The 19,792-nt window shown below is 43.0% G+C and overlaps 1 protein-coding gene across 1 annotated transcript in view; it reads right to left on the bottom strand.

Annotated features, from left to right (window-relative positions):
* Positions 1-19,517, bottom strand: part of LOC126412722 (cytochrome P450 6a2-like) — a 107,378-nt gene extending 87,861 nt beyond the window's left edge. The window contains exon 1 of the mRNA XM_050082446.1: positions 19,404-19,517. The gene's annotated coding sequence lies outside the window, so the exon portion shown is untranslated. The remainder of the gene's footprint in view (positions 1-19,403) is intronic.
* Positions 19,518-19,792: the final 275 nt, after the last annotated feature.

The raw sequence follows: 19,792 nt of genomic DNA, 5'->3' as shown, positions 1-19,792 counted from the left end.
TTGTTGATATGTCACAGCTGTCCGGAACGTCTTCAGACATGGCTTCAGCCTGGAGTCTCATTGACTGTTGTAGAACCGTCTTCGGTGACGACTCACGTTCCGAACTCAGTCCCAATGAACAGCGCAGGCGTGTGTGGAGACGCCCCAGAGGGCAGTGGGATGCCAGCCTGGCTGTGGCCTGCCATGTGGTCCAACAACTGGTAGTGACGGTCTGTTGCGCTATTTCATTTCACAGCCTGACCTTGTTGGATGTCATCCGCAGCATCCTTACAGCACAGCAGTACGTCAGCGCTATTCTATGCCCCGTCATGTTGCGCTTTATGGCAAGACATCGTGGGCTTACGTTGTAACAAGATAATACCGCCTACACATTGCGAGTTTGCACCACTTATCTTCGTGCTTGCGAAACCCTACCTAGACCAGCAAGTTTTCCCAGTCTCTCGCGAATTCAGAACATTTGGGACATTACTGGGAGGCCCCTTGGGATTTTGACAACTAAAGCGACAGTTGGACTGAATTTGGCTCCGTATCCTTGAGGGGGACGTCCAACTACTTTGTCAGTCAATGCCAAGCAGAATAATTGCTTGCATAAGTGCCAGAGAGAGACCAATACGTCATTGATTAGCTCAGTTTTTGCAGCAGTTTCTCTTGAATAAATCATCCAATTTTTTGTGAAATTGTAATCGTTTGATTGTCTGTACATGCACAACGTATTTACCGATTTCCGTCTCATTCGGATAATTCCTTCATGGCGTGTCTTTTTTTTTTGTCTTGGAATTTATATGATCATCGTCAAAATCCAAAATTTTTGCATTAAGGGAGGAGACTGAAACGTGCCACTTCGTATTGAGAATACAATACAACTTACTTTTACTTTTTCGTGTCCGGTAACTACAATTTGTTTGCCCAGTCTTGGGCAACGTAAAATGCTTCTTCTTTAGCCAGCCATAGATCGTCGAGGGTGCATCTGTGGGGGCTGCCAGGGCATTGTAGGAGATGTTCCACGTCCTGCCGAGTGCCGCAGTCGCATTTGTCGTCATTTTCGTCCAAACAAACCCCATTTGATCAGATTACATTTCACAGGAGCCACCCCAGTTCTGATGCGGTTAAGCATTCTCCAGGTTTTCCAGTCACCAGAAACGCCGCTTGGTGGGTCCTCTCTTAGTGGATAGAAGATGGGGGGCTCATCTAAGGCGCAACTTAGGAAACGGCGTCTGGATATGAGTCTGCTGGGGCCACACTTGGGCCAAATATTGAGTGACCGGCATCAAAGGTTTGTTTTAGCTTCTCGGTATGTTCATGGGCTTTCCTACGCGAGTCAGGGTTTGTGAAACCTGCGGTCCTGTGAAGATTTTCTATGGGGGTTTCTTTCATGCAGCCTGTCACTATCCTGCATGTTTCATTCGAGCTCGGGAAGACGACGGTTCAATTCCGCGTCCGGCCATCCTGATTTAGGTTTCCCGTGATTTCCCTAAATCGCTCCAGGCAAATGCTGGGATGGTTCCTTTGACAGGGCACGGCCGACTTCCTTCCCCATTCTGTCCAAGTCCGATGAGACCGATTACCTCGCTGTTTGGTCTCTTCCCCCAAACAATCCAATCCAATCATTCAAGCTAATATCTACCTTTTTTGCGTGGGCTGATCTGCACCATACCGGCCAGGCATATTCGGCAGTTGAGAAGCACAAAGCTTGGGCTGGAGTTCTGACCACGGTAGGTTTGGCACCCCATTTGCTACTGCACAGCTTTCTTATTAGAGAATTTCGTGCTTCAACATTTTTGCTTTTTTTTGTGATGATATTTATATGTCAGTGTTCTGTCCAACACGACGCCAAGGTAGGTGGGTGTATCTGTGTGTTCTAGTAATGTCCCATCCCAGGTAACATTGAGCCTGTGTTTTGCCTCCCTCGAGTTCAGATGGAATGCTCCCCGGAAACGTTGCCCAATCGGACAACGGCCAAACCTTCCACCACCGGAAACCAAACAATACAACACTATACAATACATTAACAACATACTTATAGAAGAAGTACTCATGTGTTAGCAGGGTCCAGAACATGAAAATATCTTTCAGCATATTTTTAGGTACACAGTGAATTTTCGATAACATATACTAACAAGCTGTAGGTACTTTACTACCACCACAAAAAGTTTAAAACATAAATTTCGTTAATTATTGTTGACGTTTGCTCGAAATATACCTTCTAAAGAGATACGCATGCGCAAGCAAGGCCCTGAATCTGAAAATATTGAATCTGACATTCACTGTGGGAGTGACACCTACTACACAGTCTAAAATTTTTGGGTTTAAGTTTAACTGAAATATTTAAAACGTTTTTGGAATCTGAGAGAAGAATTTATTAAAAACAGTAAATAGTTTTTAAAACATTTCAAAGTGTAAAGTAATGACTAGATTACAATATTTTCGAAAGGTAAGAGTAAAATACCTCCCCATCCCCGTTCGTACAGCGAGAGTTAATAAGTTTCCTTTCTGAACGTTATAGTACGGCGAGTCGCTGCGTAATCTTAGATGGAGAGTGGCATACTATTGGTTACCGGAGCAGACTTCTCGTTGGCTGCATTACACTGTAAAGGCTTTTGCTGTTCTTCCCTGAAAATTTTCTGTAACTGTACGCCTTTTTGTAGCTATTTGTGGTTTAATTCAATTAATCCAGTTTTGGCCTGAGTGAATTAAATGTAGTTTTTTTATTCGAATGATGTTCATTTCGTGCCTGAAACTTCCACTACGAGATCCTCGCCCACTACCTCTTACTGCAGTTTGATGCAGAAACAGCCAAAATAGCGAAATTCAGTTTCTATTTAATTCATGACCGTTTTCGAGTATCGCAACCGATTCTCAAATCACCCAAACAAATAAATTAGTGTATTCTGTCATAACAAGAAAACCATGTTAATGTTGTACGTATTTGTAAGTAAGTCAAGTTTTTTCCATGATCCTTTGCTGGATAAACTTACTTCTGCAGACTTTTCCGATTGAACTTTAGCTGTGACCATGCCTTTGGTAATTTAAACTTTGTGTCCACAAAGGGGTATGCATCCCTTAACACCTGGTGTCGGGTGTGGTACCTATTGTTGTATTTGAAGCATTCTGGATTAATAACAGGACAGCAACAGGGTGAGTTTGATGTAAAAAGAGACAAAATAGCGAAATTAAGTTTTTTATTCAACTGGTGACAGGTTTTTGGGTATCAGAACTTATTTTCAAACCGCTCGAACAGAAAAACTGGTGTTTCCTTGGTAGCACGCAAGCCATGTGACCTTTGACGATTTTGTGGTGTGATGTTGTTGCGATGTTTTTCATTTATACGAGGGTAATCCCGAAAGTAAGGTCTCTTATTGTTTTTAAGTACATAACTGTGTGTGGCAGTTGGTCACACTGTTATGAAGAGTGCTTCACTGCCGGCCGGAGTGGCCGATCGGTTCTAGGCGCTACAGTCTGGAACGGCACGACCGCTACGGTCGCAGGTTTGAATCCTGCCTCGGGCATGGATGTGTGTGATGTCCTTGGGCTAGTTAGGTTTAAGTAGTTCTAAGTTCTAGGGGACTGATGATCTCAGTAGTTAAGTCCCATAGTGCTCGGAGCCATTTAGTGCTTCACGCGCTGTGTGTAAACACGCGCACGCCGCACCGAAGCGCTCAATCTCGGCTTGGCAGCCGTTGAGAATGGAGGTCTCGTTGGATGTTACCGTCAAGTGCGAAGTGCGCACAGTTATTCGGTTTCTGAACGTAAAGGGCACTGCGCCGATTGAAATCCATCGCCAATTGACGGAAGTGTATGGTGAGTCGTGCATGGATGTCAGAAATGTTCGTAACTGGCGTAGAGAGTTAGCAGCTGGTCGGACCGAAATTCACGACGAACAAAGGAGCGGGAGACAATCAGTTTCTGAGGAGACAGTGTCGATGGTTGAGCAAAGCATGCGTGAGGATCTGCGGATCACCCTGGATGACATCTACACGTTGGTTCCTGAGGTTTTCCGAAGCACCGCTCACAGAATTTTAACGGAAATATTGAACTAACGGAAGGTGTGCGCAAGATGGGTGCTACGCATTCTGACTGAGGACGGCATGCGGCAACGAGTTGATGCTTCCTGCGCCTTTCTTCACCGCCTTGCAGCTGAAGAGGACTACTTTCGGGACTCAATTGTCACGGGTGACGAAACCTGGGCGCACCACTACACCTGAGACCAAGCAACAATGACGCCAGTGGCGACATCCTTCTTCGGCAAATCCGCGGAGCTGGCGCCGAGCTGGTATGACATGGGCATACAAAAATTGCCACAGCGTCTACAAAAATGCATCGACAGAAATGGTGATTACGTCGAAAAACAGCTAAATGTTCAAGCTGTAAACTGATGTAAACCATTGCAGAAATAAACAGGTCTATGTATCTATAAAAATTAGGAGACCTTCTTTTGGGAGTACCCTCTTAATATGGAATGCTGTGAACATTTTCTGAAACTCGGTTAGGTGATCCCTTGACGTATCCCTGTGTAGCGACGTGCATTGGTTTTACGATTTTAGCTCTCTAACATTTCAAACCCCCCCCCCCCCCCCCCCATGAACCATGGACCTTGCCGTTGGTGGGGAGGCTTGCGTGCCTCAGCGATACAGATAGCCGTACCGTAGGTGCAACCACAACGGAGGGGTATCTGTTGAGAGGCCAGACAAACGTGTGGTTCCTGAAGAGGGGCAGCAGCCTTTTCAGTAGTTGCAAGGGCAACAGTCTGGATGATTGACTGATCTGGCCTTGTAACATTAACCAAAACGGCCTTGCTGTGCTGGTACTGCGAACGGCTGAAAGCAAGGGGAAACTACAGCCGTAATTTTTCCCGAGGGCATGCAGCTTTACTGTATGATTACATGATGATGGCGTCCTCTTGGGTAAAATATTCCGGAGGTAAAATAGTCCCCCATTCGGATCTCCGGGCGGGGACTACTCAAGAGGATGTCGTTATCAGGAGAAAGAAAACTGGCGTTCTACGGATCGGAGCGTGGAATGTCAGATCCCTTAATCGGGCAGGTAGGTTAGAAAATTTAAAAAGGGAAATGGATAGGTTGAAGTTAGATATAGTGGGAATTAGTGAAGTTCGGTGGCAGGAGGAACATGACTTCTGGTCAGGTGACTACAGGGTTATAAACACCAAATCAAATAGGGGTAATGCAGGAGTAGGTTTAATAATGAATAGGAAAATAGGAATGCGGGTAAGCTACTACAAACAGCATAGTGAACGCATTATTGTGGCCAAGATAGATACGAAGCCCACACCTACTACAGTAGTACAAGTTTATATGCCAACTAGCTCTGCAGATGACGAAGAAATTGAAGAAATGTATGATGAAATAAAAGAAATTATTCAGATTGTGAAGGGAGACGAAAATTTAATAGTCATGGGTGACTGGAATTCGAGTGTAGGAAAAGGGAGAGAAGGAAACATAGTAGGTGAATATGGATTGGGGGACAGAAATGAAAGAGGAAGCCGCCTGGTAGAATTTTGCACAGAGCACAACATAATCATAACTAACACTTGGTTTAAGAATCATGAAAGAAGGTTGTATACATGGAAGAACCCTGGAGATACTAAAAGGTATCAGATAGATTATATAATGGTAAGACAGAGATTTAGGAACCAGGTTTTAAATTGTAAGACATTTCCAGGGGCAGATGTGGACTCTGACCACAATCTATTGGTTATGACCTGTAGATTAAAACTGAAGAAACTGCAAAAAGGTGGGAATTTAAGGAGATGGGACCTGGATAAACTAAAAAAACCAGAGGTTGTACAGAGATTCAGGGAGAGCATAAGGGAGCAATTGACAGGAATGGGGGAAATAAATACAGTAGAAGAAGAATGGGTAACTTTGAGGGATGAAGTAGTGAAGGCAGCAGTGGATCAAGTAGGTAAAAAGACGAGGGCTACTAGAAATCCTTGGGTAACAGAAGAAATATTGAATTTAATTGATGAAAGGAGAAAATATAAAAATGCAGTAAGTGAAACAGGCAAAAAGGAATACAAATGTCTCAAAAATGAGATCGACAGGAAGTGCAAAATGGCTAAGCAGGGATGGCTAGAGGACAAATGTAAGGATGTAGAGGCCTATCTCACTAGGGGTAAGATAGATACCGCCTACAGGAAAATTAAAGAGACCTTTGGAGATAAGAGAACGACTTGTATGAATATCAAGAGCTCAGATGGAAATCCAGTTCTAAGCAAAGAAGGGAAAGCAGAAAGGTGGAAGGAGTATATAGAGGGTCTATACAAGGGCGATGTACTTGAGGACAATATTATGGAAATGGAAGAGGATGTAGATGAAGATGAAATGGGAGATATGATACTGCGTGAAGAGTTTGACAGAGCACTGAAAGACCTGAGTCGAAACAAGGCCCCCGGAGTAGACAATATTCCATTGGAACTACTGACGGCCGTGGGAGAGCCAGTCCTGACAAACCTCTACCATCTGGTGAGCAAGATGTATGAAACAGGCGAAATACCCACAGACTTCAAGAAGAATATAATAATTCCAATCCCAAAGAAAGCAGGTGTTGACAGATGTGAAAATTACCGAACTATCAGCTTAATAAGTCACAGCTGCAAAATACTAACACGAATTCTTTACAGACGAATGGAAAAACTAGTAGAAGCCAACCTCGGGGAAGATCAGTTTGGATTCCGTAGATCCACGGGAACACGTGAGGCAATACTGACCTTACGACTTATCTTAGAAGAAAGATTAAGGAAAGGCAAACCTACGTTTCTAGCATTTGTAGACTTAGAGAAAGCTTTTGACAATGTTGACTGGAATACTCTCTTTCAAATTCTAAAGGTGGCAGGGGTAAAATACAGGGAGCAAAAGGCTATTTACAATTTGTACAGAAACCAGATGGCAGTTATAAGAGTCGAGGGACATGAAAGGGAAGCAGTGGTTGGGAAGGAAGTAAGACAGGGTTGTAGCCTCTCCCCGATGTTGTTCAATCTGTATATTGAACAAGCAGTAAAGGAAACAAAAGAAAAATTCGGAGTAGGTATTAAAATTCATGGAGTAGAAATAAAAACTTTGAGGTTCGCCGATGACATTGTAATTCTGTCAGAGACAGCAAAGGACTTGGAAGAGCAGTTGAATGGAATGGACAGTGTCTTGAAAGGAGGATATAAGATGAACATCAACAAAAGCAAAACAAGGATAATGGAATGTAGTCTAATTAAGTCAGGTGATGCTGAGGGAATTAGATTAGGAAATGAGGCACTTAAAGTAGTAAAGGAGTTCTGCTATTTGGGGAGCAAAATAACTGATGATGGTCGAAGTAGAGAGGATATAAAATGTAGGCTGGCAATGGCAAGGAAAGCGTTTCTGAAGAAGAGAAATTTGTTAACATCCAGTATTGATTTAAGTGTCAGGAAGTCATTTCTGAAAGTATTCGTATGGAGTGTAGCCATGTATGGAAGTGAAACATGGACGATAAATAGTTTGGACAAGAAGAGAATAGAAGCTTTCGAAATGTGGTGCTACAGAAGAATGCTGAAGATTAGATGGGTAGATCACATAACTAATGAGGAGGTATTGAATAGGATTGGGGAGAAGAGAAGTTTGTGGCACAACTTGACCAGAAGAAGGGATCGGTTGGTAGGACATGTTCTGAGGCATCAAGGGATCACCAATTTAGTATTGGAGGGGAGCGTGGAGGGTAAAAATCGTAGAGGGAGACCAAGAGATGAATACACTAAGCAGATTCAGAAGGATGTAGGTTGCAGTAGGTACTGGGAGATGAAAAAGCTTGCACAGGATAGAGTAGCATGGAGAGCTGCATCAAACCAGTCTCAGGACTGAAGACCACAACAACAACAACAACATTTCAAAATGGTTCAAATGGCTCTGAGCACTATGGGGCTTAACTTCTGACGTCATCTCTCCCCTAGAACTGAGAACTACTTAAACCTAACTAACCTAAGGACATCACACACATCCATACCCGCGGTCGCGCGGTTCCAGACTGTAGCGCCTAGAACCGCTCGGCCACAACGGCCGGCCTGTAACATTTCATTTGCACTCTGTTTTGTTGTGCACTTTCTGTAGTGTCATAAAGCTGTTTGAGCGCTAAGTAATAATAATTTCGGGAAAAAAACAGAGAGAAAGCCTAAATATTTGTTTCGGTCTTCCGAAGTTGTGTCCTCGTGGAAAATAGTATCACGATCCTGTCTTTCAATCGTCGTACGAGCACCGACATGGCATCAGGGCCTGATGAGATATCGGTAAGATTCTACAAAAAATATGCCAAATAAATTGCGCCCCTTCCAGTAGCAGTTTATCGTAGATCGCTGGAGCAAGGAAAGGTACCTCACAACTGGAAAAAGCGAACGCCATTCCCGTTTCCAAGATGGGCCGTTGGAGAGATGCACAAAATCATAGGCCGACATCGTTGACGTCAGTATGTTGTATAATTGTGGAACATGTTTCATGCTCAAGAACTGCGACGTTTTTGTGGAATGAAAATCGTGTCTGTAAAAATGAACATGGTTTCCGCAAACTGAGATCTTGCGAACTCAGCTTGCCCTGTCTCTCCGTGAGATGTGTAGCACTGCAGACAACGGCGCTCAGAGTGATGCCATGTTCCTTGACTTCAAGAAGGCATTTGACTCCGTACCGCAGCTGCCGTTTCGCGACAAAGTATTCGAACTGACAGAGTATCGGATCAGATTTGCGGCTGGACTGAAGGCTTTCTGGCAGATAACTCACCACGTCGCTTTAACCAGATGAAAATCGACAGATGTGAAGGTAATATCCGTATTACCCCAAGGATGTGTGATACGACCTTCATTGTTATCAGTGTATATAAATCATATAGTACGAAGCGCCGGAAACTCTATGTACACAACATTCATGGAAAACATATGCAAATTTAAAAGATGCACCAAATTCACAATTTTGAATATAAAAAACATACGCAATTTAAAAGAGGATCCAAATCCATGGATAGGGCAATGAAACCTTGTATCATGGTTCACCTGAAATTGACACATTTACTGTCAAGTTCCTTGGATTATATACATGTAACGATTATATGGAATTTAAAAACTTTCTTTAAAAGAAAATTTATATGCACCTTTTTCTCAGAAACTATTCAAGACATTTCTACAAAATTTTCTCTGCTTGATCGCTTTGTATACATTAATCTTTTCGCCCGAGGTTTTTTGAATATATCGAATAGGAGAATTTTAATAATTTTGGTTATAATTCGGTATGTCTAATGTAAAATTCATGCAGGATTCCATTAACTTTGTCCCACATTTTGGCTTACACTCACTCTTTCAAAATTTACCCTTGAGACAACATCTGTTGGCTTTGTAGAATTAAGTGTACGAAAATGTCATTAATCTAGCCTTCATAGGAACATAAACCTTAAGAAACATAATTTTCAAGAAAGGCAGTTTAATGTTCGACCTAACGTGTTTCCTTATGTCATCTGTCCAGAAGGCCCCCAAATTTTTACCCAGGGTCCTGTTTCCCATCAAGGCTTCTCTTCTAGTTTTTTGTTTCCTGCCTTCTTTCATTTACCAGGGCTTCAACTGACTTTTGAGCTGCAGAGCAGCACTATAAATTTATTTTTCGCAAGATATCTTCTGTGAAATTTACGATCTTAAGGCCCATTCTAATACCTTCATCTTCACTACTTTCCTAGCACAAGAACGGCGTCGTAAGTTGCAATTATGACGACTTTAGCAGCTAGAAAAGTGTATTTTGGGCATGGTTTCCAAATGAGTGAATTTAAAGACTCATTTGGATTCTGAGTCTTGCCATGAGCATAATTTATTGGGAGTTCAGGATCAATCAGAAACCTGTAAGTAGGCTCGACAGCATCGAGGATACAATTTGAAAGCCTCTCCTTGTGAATGTAAGGGCTTTTATTCCTCTGAGCCTGTAGGTATTTACACCAGCCAGTGTGGCACAGATGATAAATGGCATGTTCATCTGTTGAGACCATGTAGAAATATGTAGCCTACAATGCACTTTTCAAGTCACTTACACTGGGTAGGTTCTATCTTACAGCCTTGGAGAGTATCATATTCTTCGTATGATTGTTGTGACCACCAACAACCTTCCCATCTCCCAAATTTGTTATGGTTCTGAGTGTGCATCACTGTCTTCCACATGCGTCCCGTACCAGTTGGCTTGAAAGTACGAGACACGCAATCGTTGTTACCGAGCTGGTATTGGAGTGTTGCTTCAAAAAGTCTTCCTGTCATAAAGGTCGCGTCAGACATTTGATTATTTTTCAGGCTCTTCGGATATGATTTCATCATTGAATATTTGGGAACTTACTGTCTAAGAGTTCTATAATAAACATTGTTCCCATGCACCATTTGCGAATGGAAAGGTGAAGGCAGGATCAATTAGTGGTACCAAATGTACCCTTCGCCATACACCTTTAAATGGGTTGTGGAGTATGATGTAGATGAATCAATAGCTTTTTGAAACTCTGGGTAAGAAGCGACATGCAATCCCAAAATTTTTCGAATTCGAATCCTATGTTATTCTTCCAGTGATTGATATTTAATTACAAGCGATCTCTGTTTAGCATAATTTTTGTTTAGTTTGTCTCCGTTCAGTAAGGTGTTGAACACTTTCATTGACAGCAACTGCTTATCCAACGAAAGCACACACTCATGCGGAAACATGCTTTTTTATTGATCAAATTGACCAGTTCATTTTGGGGGAATATTTTCTTTTTATTGTCAACTCACCAAGATTAAATATGCGACGTTAATCACAAACAACATTCAGACGCAAAGAAAAATTTCCTTTCTATTTGACTACGTGCTGTTCTCAATAGTAGCCTTAAATTGTTACTCTGCTATGATCCACTCGTTACCTACTTAGGCTGCCGAGCTTTTACTTAATAAATTAGTGTGTTGGTAATTTATGAGGATTTTCAAGTTGCTTATAGAAAATTTTTTACTGTTGTAAGACTTTCCCCACACTGTGAGCCAATTTTTAATTTTTAATTTTTTTAATGGTTTTATTTAAATTTACAGTATGGAAATACAACATCAGTGACCAGAATGGCGTTGCACTCACAGACTGGGTGGAAGAAAACAGCTTAAGTCTCATATTCGATGCAAAGGATAAGGGAACTTTCAGATCAGCAGCATGGGGTAGGGACTCAAATCCAGAGCTATGTTTCTCCACCCGGAATCACAGTGGCCAACGAATTAGCACAACCAGAACTGTCCTACCAGATTTCCCACGCAGTCAACGTCGACCAGTCATATATGAAATAGGCATACAAATCCCGGTGATCCCAGCTATACCAATACCTAGATGAAATTTCCAAAAGGCAAACTGGAAACTGTTCTCCCAAGAACTTGACAAGGTCGTAAGTTGGATCCCAGCAACACCTAAAAATTACAACAGATTTGTAGGTGCAGTGATTGCAACAGCAAAAAAGTGTATCCCACGTGGGTACTGCAAGGAATACATTCCGGGCTGGAACAAAGATTGTGAGAAACTTTTTGAAACATATGTAAAACATGGTGATACAGACGTAGCAAATGAACTGCTACAGACACTGGATGAGGCTCGAAGAAATAGATGGATTAAGACAACTGCTGAAATGGATTTTAAGAAGTCAAGCAGAAAAGCTTGGAGCTTACTAAAGAAGTTGGGGGGAAGTAAACCACCAATCAAAGTAGCTCGTTCAGTGCTACCAGACCAAATAGCAAGTCCAACTGTATCACTGTCTAGAGCACCATGAGACAAACACCACACACAGAAAGTAAAAAGGGAATACAGAAACATACAGCGAACAACACCTCAAGAAACTGAGTATTCTCGGAGCTTCACAATTGAAGAACTGGAAGCTGCTCTCAGTAATATTAAAACGGGTAAGGCGCCTGGTTATGATGCAATGCATCCTGAATTCCTGACTCGATGTGGGAAGGAAACGAAGAAATGGCTGACCAAGTTTTACTCATGCATACTAACATCGGGCTACCTGCCAAAAGCTTTTAAAATTACTAAAATAATTGCTGTGCTGAAACCAAACAAACCATCAGATAAAGCCGAAAGTTACCGCCCAGTCGCTCTTCTCAGCTGCTGCTACAAACTTCTGGAATGGCTACTCCTCAACAGGCTGGGCCCACGAATCCTAGAAGTCATCCCACCAGAGCAGGCAGGTTTCAGACCCAATTAGAGCTGCACAGACCAGGTTCTAAGTCTAACGACATATATTGAAGCAGGTTTTCAAAAACAAAAAGAGACTGCGGTAGCTTTCATAGACCTAACAGCTGCTATGACACTGTATGGAAGGAAGGACTTCTACAAAAACTGATAAAAGTAATCTCCTGCCGTATGACACTGAGACTTATCAGCAACATGCTTTTGGATAGATACTTCCAGGTGATACAGGGTAATGACATAAGCAAACAGAGGAAACTGAACAATGGACTGCCTCAAGGATCAGTTTTAGCACTGATGCTCTTTAATTTTTTCTACTTCTCTGGTCTGCCTGAAACCGTCTCAAGGAAGTTCAGCCATGCTGATGATATGGCCCTAGCTATCCAAAGCAAGCAGTTTCAAGACACTGAAAACATCCTCACAACTGACCTAAACAAAATGCATGAGTATTTCACCAAATGGAGGCTAATACCAAATCCCACCAAGCTCACGGAACAGCCTCATTCAGAGGCTCTGCAGCACTAACTGGGGAGCATCAGCGGACACACTACGAACCTCTACACTCGCCTTAGTGTACTCTGCAGCCGAATACTGAAGTCAGCTGTTTTCAGTTGAACAACAGAATGGCGGGATATGAGCTGAAGGTTCATATGAATAACAGCCAACTGCGATATCAGCCACATTCAAAGTACCTGGGGCTCACTCTAGATAGGACATATCCTTGAGAAGAGACCTGGAAAATGTATCCAATAAAATAAGCTCACGGAACAGCCTCATTCAGAGGCTCTGCAGCACTAACTGGGGAGCAGCAGCAGACACACTACGAACCTCTACACTCGCCTTAGTGTACTCTGCAGCCGAATACTGTGCGCCAGCGTGGTTAACCAGCAAGCATATAAACAAGGTGGACACCCAGCTGAACGCTGCTATGAGAACCATAACTGGATAAATAAAGACTACCCAACCATATTGGCTTCCAACACTTAGTCATATAGCTCCATCCTCCCTGCGAAGACAGGAAGCTCTGATGAAGGAATACACAAAAATAATGTATAACCCCCTACTTCCTATCCATGTAGATGTCCCAACTTTGGAAAGAATACGACTCCGCTCGAGAAATCCAACAACTGTCAGCTGCCAACTTCAGCATGGATACTAAATGACACGAGAGCTGGCGTGATTGTGCCTCCCCTGACAACCGTGAACGTATCTGTCCATCAGAGAAACCTAATGGCTTTGAACTTCCACGACAGCTATGGAAAAGCCTAAACAGAATCCGAACAGGACATGGACTATGTGCACACAATCTACACAAGTGGGGAAAGCTCCACAGCCCTAGCTGTGACTGTGGGGCACCTAATCAAACAATACAGCACATCGCCCAGGACTGTGAATTAAGAGCCTACCGGGGCAGTCGGGCTGACTTCTTCAACGCCACACCGCCCTGCCTCGAATGGATCGCCAATTTGGACGTCAGAATTTGAAGACTTGTGTAACGCAAAATATCTGCTCTGATGTTACTTTTTTATGTGTTTAAATAATATATTTTATCTGAATATGTATCCTTCACTTGTGTATTTTATAGTGAATTTTATCATATAATTTCATAATGTAATAAGTGTAAACCATGTGTGTAGCACCATACTCTAAATAAATAAATAAATTTAAATTTATATTTTAAAATAACTCATGCAGGCCATGCCGCCACTAACCTCCAAGAGGCGCCTAGCCCAGTTTTTAACTGTTTACAGGCTTGACGACGACACCTGTGTCGGTCAGTTTCTCTACACTGCGTCTGAATGAAGCCACATGCCTACAGTTCTGAAAATGTGGTTCTGTCTCTGCACCGCCGTGCCTGCCGCTGTGTGTATATCGAAGGTATAGTTTCCACTTTTCATTTTGAGTCCGCTGCAGTACTTCTACTTCGTTTTTAAAGCTCTTCTTATTACTCTTATTTATTTCATATGTACACTCCCGTTTATACGAAAGTTTACTTCACAACTTAACAGGAAATGTAAGTTTTTCACTCTAATGATTTATACACTCCTGGAAATGGAAAAAAGAACACATTGACACCGGTGTGTCAGACCCACCATACTTGCTCCGGACACTGCGAGAGGGCTGTACAAGCAATGATCACACGCACGGCACAGCGGACACACCAGGAACCGCGGTGTTGGCCGTCGAATGGCGCTAGCTGCGCAGCATTTGTGCACCGCCGCCGTCAGTGTCAGCCAGTTTGCCGAGGCATACGGAGCTCCATTGCAGTCTTTAACACTGGTAGCATGCCGCGACAGCGTGGACGTGAACCGTATGTGCAGTTGACGGACTTTGAACGAGGGCGTATAGTGGGCATGCGGGAGGCCGGGTGGACGTACCGCCGAATTGCTCAACACGTGGGGCGTGAGGTCTCCACAGTACATCGATGTTGTCGCCAGTGGTCGGCGGAAGGTGCACGTGCCCGTCGACCTGGGACCGGACCGCAGCGACGCACGGATGCACGCCAAGACCGTAGGATCCTACGCAGTGCCGTAGGGGACAGCACCGCCACTTCCCAGCAAATTAGGGACACTGTTGCTCCTGGGGTATCGGCGAGGACCATTCACAACCGTCTCCATGAAGCTGGGCTACGGTCCCGCACACCGTTAGGCCGTCTTCCGCTCACGTCCCAACATCGTGCAGCCCGCCTCCAGTGGTGTCGCGACAGGCGTGAATGGAGGGACGAATGGAGACGTGTCGTCTTCAGCGATGAGAGTCGCTTCTGCCTTGGTGCCAATGATGGTCGTATGCGTGTTTGGCGCCGTGCAAGTGAGCGCCACAATCAGGACTGCATACGACCGAGGCACACAGGGCCAACACCCGGCATCATGGTGTGGGGAGCGATCTCCTACACTGGCCGTACACCACTGGTGATCGTCGAGGGGACACTGAATAGTGCACGGTACATCCAAACCGTCATCGAACCCATCGTTCTACCATTCCTAGATCGGCAAGGGAACTTGCTGTTCCAACAGGACAATGCACGTCCGCATGTATCCCGTGCCACCCAACGTGCTCTAGAAGGTGTAAGTCAACTACCCTGGCCAGCAAGATCTCCGGATCTGTCCCCCATTGAGCATGTTTGGGACTGGATGAAGCGTCGTCTCAGGCGGTCTGCACGTCCAGCACGAGCGCTGGTCCAACTGAGGCGCCAGGTGGAAATGGCATGGCAAGCCGTTCCACAGGACTACATCCAGCATCTCTACGATCGTCTCCATGGGAGAATAGCAGCCTGCATTGCTGCGAAAGGTGGACATACACTGTACTAGTGCCGACATTGTGCATGCTCTGTTGCCTGTGTCTATGTGCCTGTGGTTCTGTCAGTGTGATCATGTGATGTATCTGACCCCAGGAATGTGTCAATAAAGTTTCCCCTTCCTGGGACAATGAATTCACGGTGTTCTTATTTCAATTGCCAGGAGTGTAGATGCTTCTTTGATATTTGTATGTCGAACTGTGTGTAATACCCATGGCTTTTTTGTATTTCCCTCTCTACTTGGTTATAAAAGGTCTAATGACACCCTACAACGTAAAACAAATGATTACATCTACATGGATACTCTGCAAATCACATTTAAGTGCCTGGCAGAGGGTTCATCGAACCACTTTCACAATTTTTTGTTATTCGAATCTCGTGCAGCGTGCGGAAAGAACGAACATCTTTATCTTCCCGTTCGAGATTTGATTTCCCTTATTTTCTCTTGGTGATCGTTTATCCCTATGTAGGTTGGCGTCAGCAAAATATTTTCTCATTCGGAGGAGAAAGTTGGTGATTGGAATTTCGCGAGAAGATTCCTCCGCAACGAAAAACGCCTGTGTTTTAATGAAGTCCATCCCAAATCCTGTATCATTTCATTGACACCCTCTCCCCTATTTCGCGATAATACAAAATGTACTGCCCTTCTTTGAACTTTTTCGCTGTACGCCGTCATTCCTATCTGGCAAGAATCCCACACTGAGCAGCAGTTTTCTAAAAGAGGACGAACAAGCGTAGTGTCCGCAGTCTCCTCAGTAGGTCTGTTACATTTTCTAAGTGCCCTGCCTATAAAACGCAGTCTTTGGTTAGCCTTCCCCACAACATTTTTATGTGTTCTTTCCAATTTAACTTGTTCATAATTGTAATTTCTAGGTATTCAGTTGAATTTCCGGCCTTTAGATTTGACGGATTTATCGTTTCACCGAAGTTCAACGGATTCCTTTTAGTACTCATGTGGATGTCCTCACACTTTTCGTTATTTAGCGTCAATTGCCAATTTCCGCAACATACAGATATATTTTCTCAATCGTTTTGCAATTGGTTTTTAACGTCTGATGACTTTACTAGTCGATAAACGACAGCGTCATCTGCAAACAACCTGAGACGTCTGCTCAGATGTCTCCGAAATCGTTTATATAGTTAAGAAAGAGCAAAGGGCCTACAACACTGCCTTGGGGAACATCAGAAATCACTTCTGTTTTGCTCCATGACTTTTCGTAAATTACTACGAACTGTGATCTCTGTGACAGGAAACCAGTAGTTCAGTCACATACCTGAGACGATATTCCATAGCCGCGCAGGATTAGCCGAGCGGTCTAAGGCGCTACAGTCATGGACTGTGCGGCTGGTCGCGACGGAGGTTCGAGTCCTCCCTCGGGCATCGGTGTTTGTGTTTGTCCTTAGGATAATTTAGGTTAAGTAGTGTGTAAGCTTAGGGACTGATGACTTTAGAAGTTAAGTCCCATAACATTTCACACACATTTGAACATTTTTTGATTTGATATTCCATAAGCATGCAGTTTCACCACAAGCCGTTTGTGTGGTTCCGGAAATCCTGAAATATCGAATAAGTTAGAAATCTCTTGTCGGTAGCTCTCAACACTTCATGCGAGTAAGGAGCTAGTTGTGTTCCACAAGGATGATGTTTTCTAAATACGTGTTTTCTAAATGTTCCAAAATTCTGCTACGTGTCGACTTTAATGATATGGGCCTGTAATTTAGTGGATTACTCGTACTACCTTTCTTGAATATTGGTATGACCTGTGCAACTTTCGAGTCTTTGGCTATGGATCTTTCGTCGAGCGAACGGTTGTATATATTCTTAAGTATGGAGCCATTGCATCGGCATACTCAGAAAGGAACCTGACTGGTATACAGTCTGGACCAGAAGAGTTACTTTTATTCTGTCATTTAAGTTGCTTCACTACTCGGTGGATATCTACTTCTACGTAAGCTATTCATGTTGGCAGATGATCTTGATTCGAATTCTGGGATATGTAATTCGTCTTCTTTTGTGAAGGCATTTCGGAAGGCTGTGTTTAGTAATTCTGCTTTGGCATCACTGTCTTCGATATTATCTCCATTTTTATCTCCCAGAGAAGGCATTGATTCTATCTTGCCGCTATCGTACTTCACATACAAGGTGAATCTCTTTAGATTTTCTGCCGGGTTTCGAGTCAAAGCTTCGTCGTGGAAACTATTATAAGCATCTCACAATGAATTCCTGGCTAAATTTCGAGCTTCGGTAAAAGGTCGCCAATATTGGGGATTTTAGGTCTGTTAAAATTTGGTACGCCGTTTTCGTTCTTTTTGCAACACTGTTCTGACCAGTTTTGTGTGCCAAGAAGGATCAGCTCCGTCGTTTGTTAATGTATTTGGAATAAATCTCTCAATTACTGCCGGTACTATTTCTTTCAATTCAAGCCGTATCTGGTCTACACACTCGTTGTTAATTTGAAAGGAATTGGATTGTCTCTCAGAAAGGCGTCAAGTGAATTTTTGTCTGCTTTTGTGAACCGATGTATTTTTCGTTGTTTTTTGTAGGATTTGGGGGTTTCAGTATTTAGCCTCGCTACGACAACCCTGTGTTCACTAATCCCTGTATCCGTTTTGATGGTTGTTATTAAATCAGATTTTTTGCTAAGAGGTCAAGTGTGTTTCCTCAACCGTTTACTATTCGCGTGGGCTCATGAGCTAACTTCTCGAAATAATTTTCACAGAATGTGTACAGCCCAATTTCAGATGATGTTTTATGTGTACCTCCGGAATTAAAAATGTATTTTCGTGAACATATCAAGCGTACATTAAAGTCACGACCAACTATAATTGTATGAGTCGGGTACGCATTTGAAATCAAACTCGAGTTTTCTTCGAACATTCCAGCAATTGTTTATCTGAATTGGGAGGTCGGTAATAGGATCCAGTTATTATTTTATTCTGGTTTCCTGCAGTGACCTCTGCCCATAATAATTCAGAGGAACCATCTACTTCTGTTTCGCGACAAGATACACTACTTCCAACAGCATACACGCTACCGCTGAACTTTGTTTAGACTGTCCTTTCGAACACCGCTAGGTTCTTCGCAGAGATTTCGGTTGAACGTATCTACGGCTTAAACACTAATTTTCACAACCAAGTCTCTTTCTCTTTAAATGTTATTCTTTTACTTTTATGGACGAGTTCCATCGATTTCATATAATCGGCTCAGGTGAAGTCCTATGAGTGTGGCGTTTATAATCGGTAAGTCAGATTGATTATACATTCCATGACCAACTGATAAGTCTATCGCAAGGTTTTCTGATGAAAATGAGAGAGAATACGTTCCGTTAACTGTCTTCTAGCGTATTACTTATTTCCACTTATATCCGAGAAATGACAACGACTAGAATATCTGAGTTCCATCTTATCCAGACTACATATATGAAATGATATTTTTCTCAAAGTTTTTAAGTAGGTTTCCTGAAACTGAATAGCTTTAAATTTTGAAGAAAGCGCATTTGATTCAGGTTTGTACTGCAAAATATACCCGTTCTATTACGAATGTATTGCACCCCTTCCCTAAGCCACCGAAAAAAAAATCCACAGATAAAGATAGGTTACAAGCTCTTGTGTGTGCTCATTGACGAAAACTTAAATTGTAGGAAGATGGATGTATAGTACATTTGCTGAAACGTTCAGGTTTAGCCGACTACTGCATTATGAAAAACTGCCAATATACTTTCATTCACTAATATCCTATGGAACAATATCCAAACTTAACTAATCAACAGGCAAAAACAAGTCATTTCACAAGAGAAAGCAGTTATATACGTGGAGTTTATAAACATTCATCTTGCAGTAATGGGTTTAAAATATTGGGCTCAATGTAGATGAAAGCCGGAAGAAGAACACAAAAGTGAATTCAAGTGAGCGAACCTTACCTCGGCTGATTCCGGTGCTGCTTTGATGAAGTGCAGCTGCCTCCGCCGTACGCTATAGCAATTCCTCTATCACGGCTCTTTAAGAACCATAAACAGCGTCTCTCGCGAATGTACTCTGGACTTGTTGATAAGGTGATATGCAGGCTTTGTACAGAGCTCTTATTGCAGATAAATGGCATTTGACTGTAGTGAGCACATAGTGGGCGTGACTATGCAGCTATCGCGATGTGTCACTGCTAAATAAAGAAATTCTCGCCAAGGCTGACGTCTGCTTCCCAGATGAAGTGTGATTCGAAGGACTCACGTTCCAGATTCTAACAAACATATAAGCAGTGGATTAATTCCCTGAAATCACAAACTGTAACACAACTTTTTGTAAGAACCACCTC

Source organism: Schistocerca serialis, chromosome 7 (genome assembly GCF_023864345.2).
Source record: "Schistocerca serialis cubense isolate TAMUIC-IGC-003099 chromosome 7, iqSchSeri2.2, whole genome shotgun sequence".
NCBI classification, from domain to species: Eukaryota; Metazoa; Arthropoda; class Insecta; order Orthoptera; family Acrididae; genus Schistocerca; species Schistocerca serialis.
The sequence above is the reverse complement of the archived record's forward strand: the minus strand, read 5'-3'. Positions and strand labels throughout refer to the sequence as shown.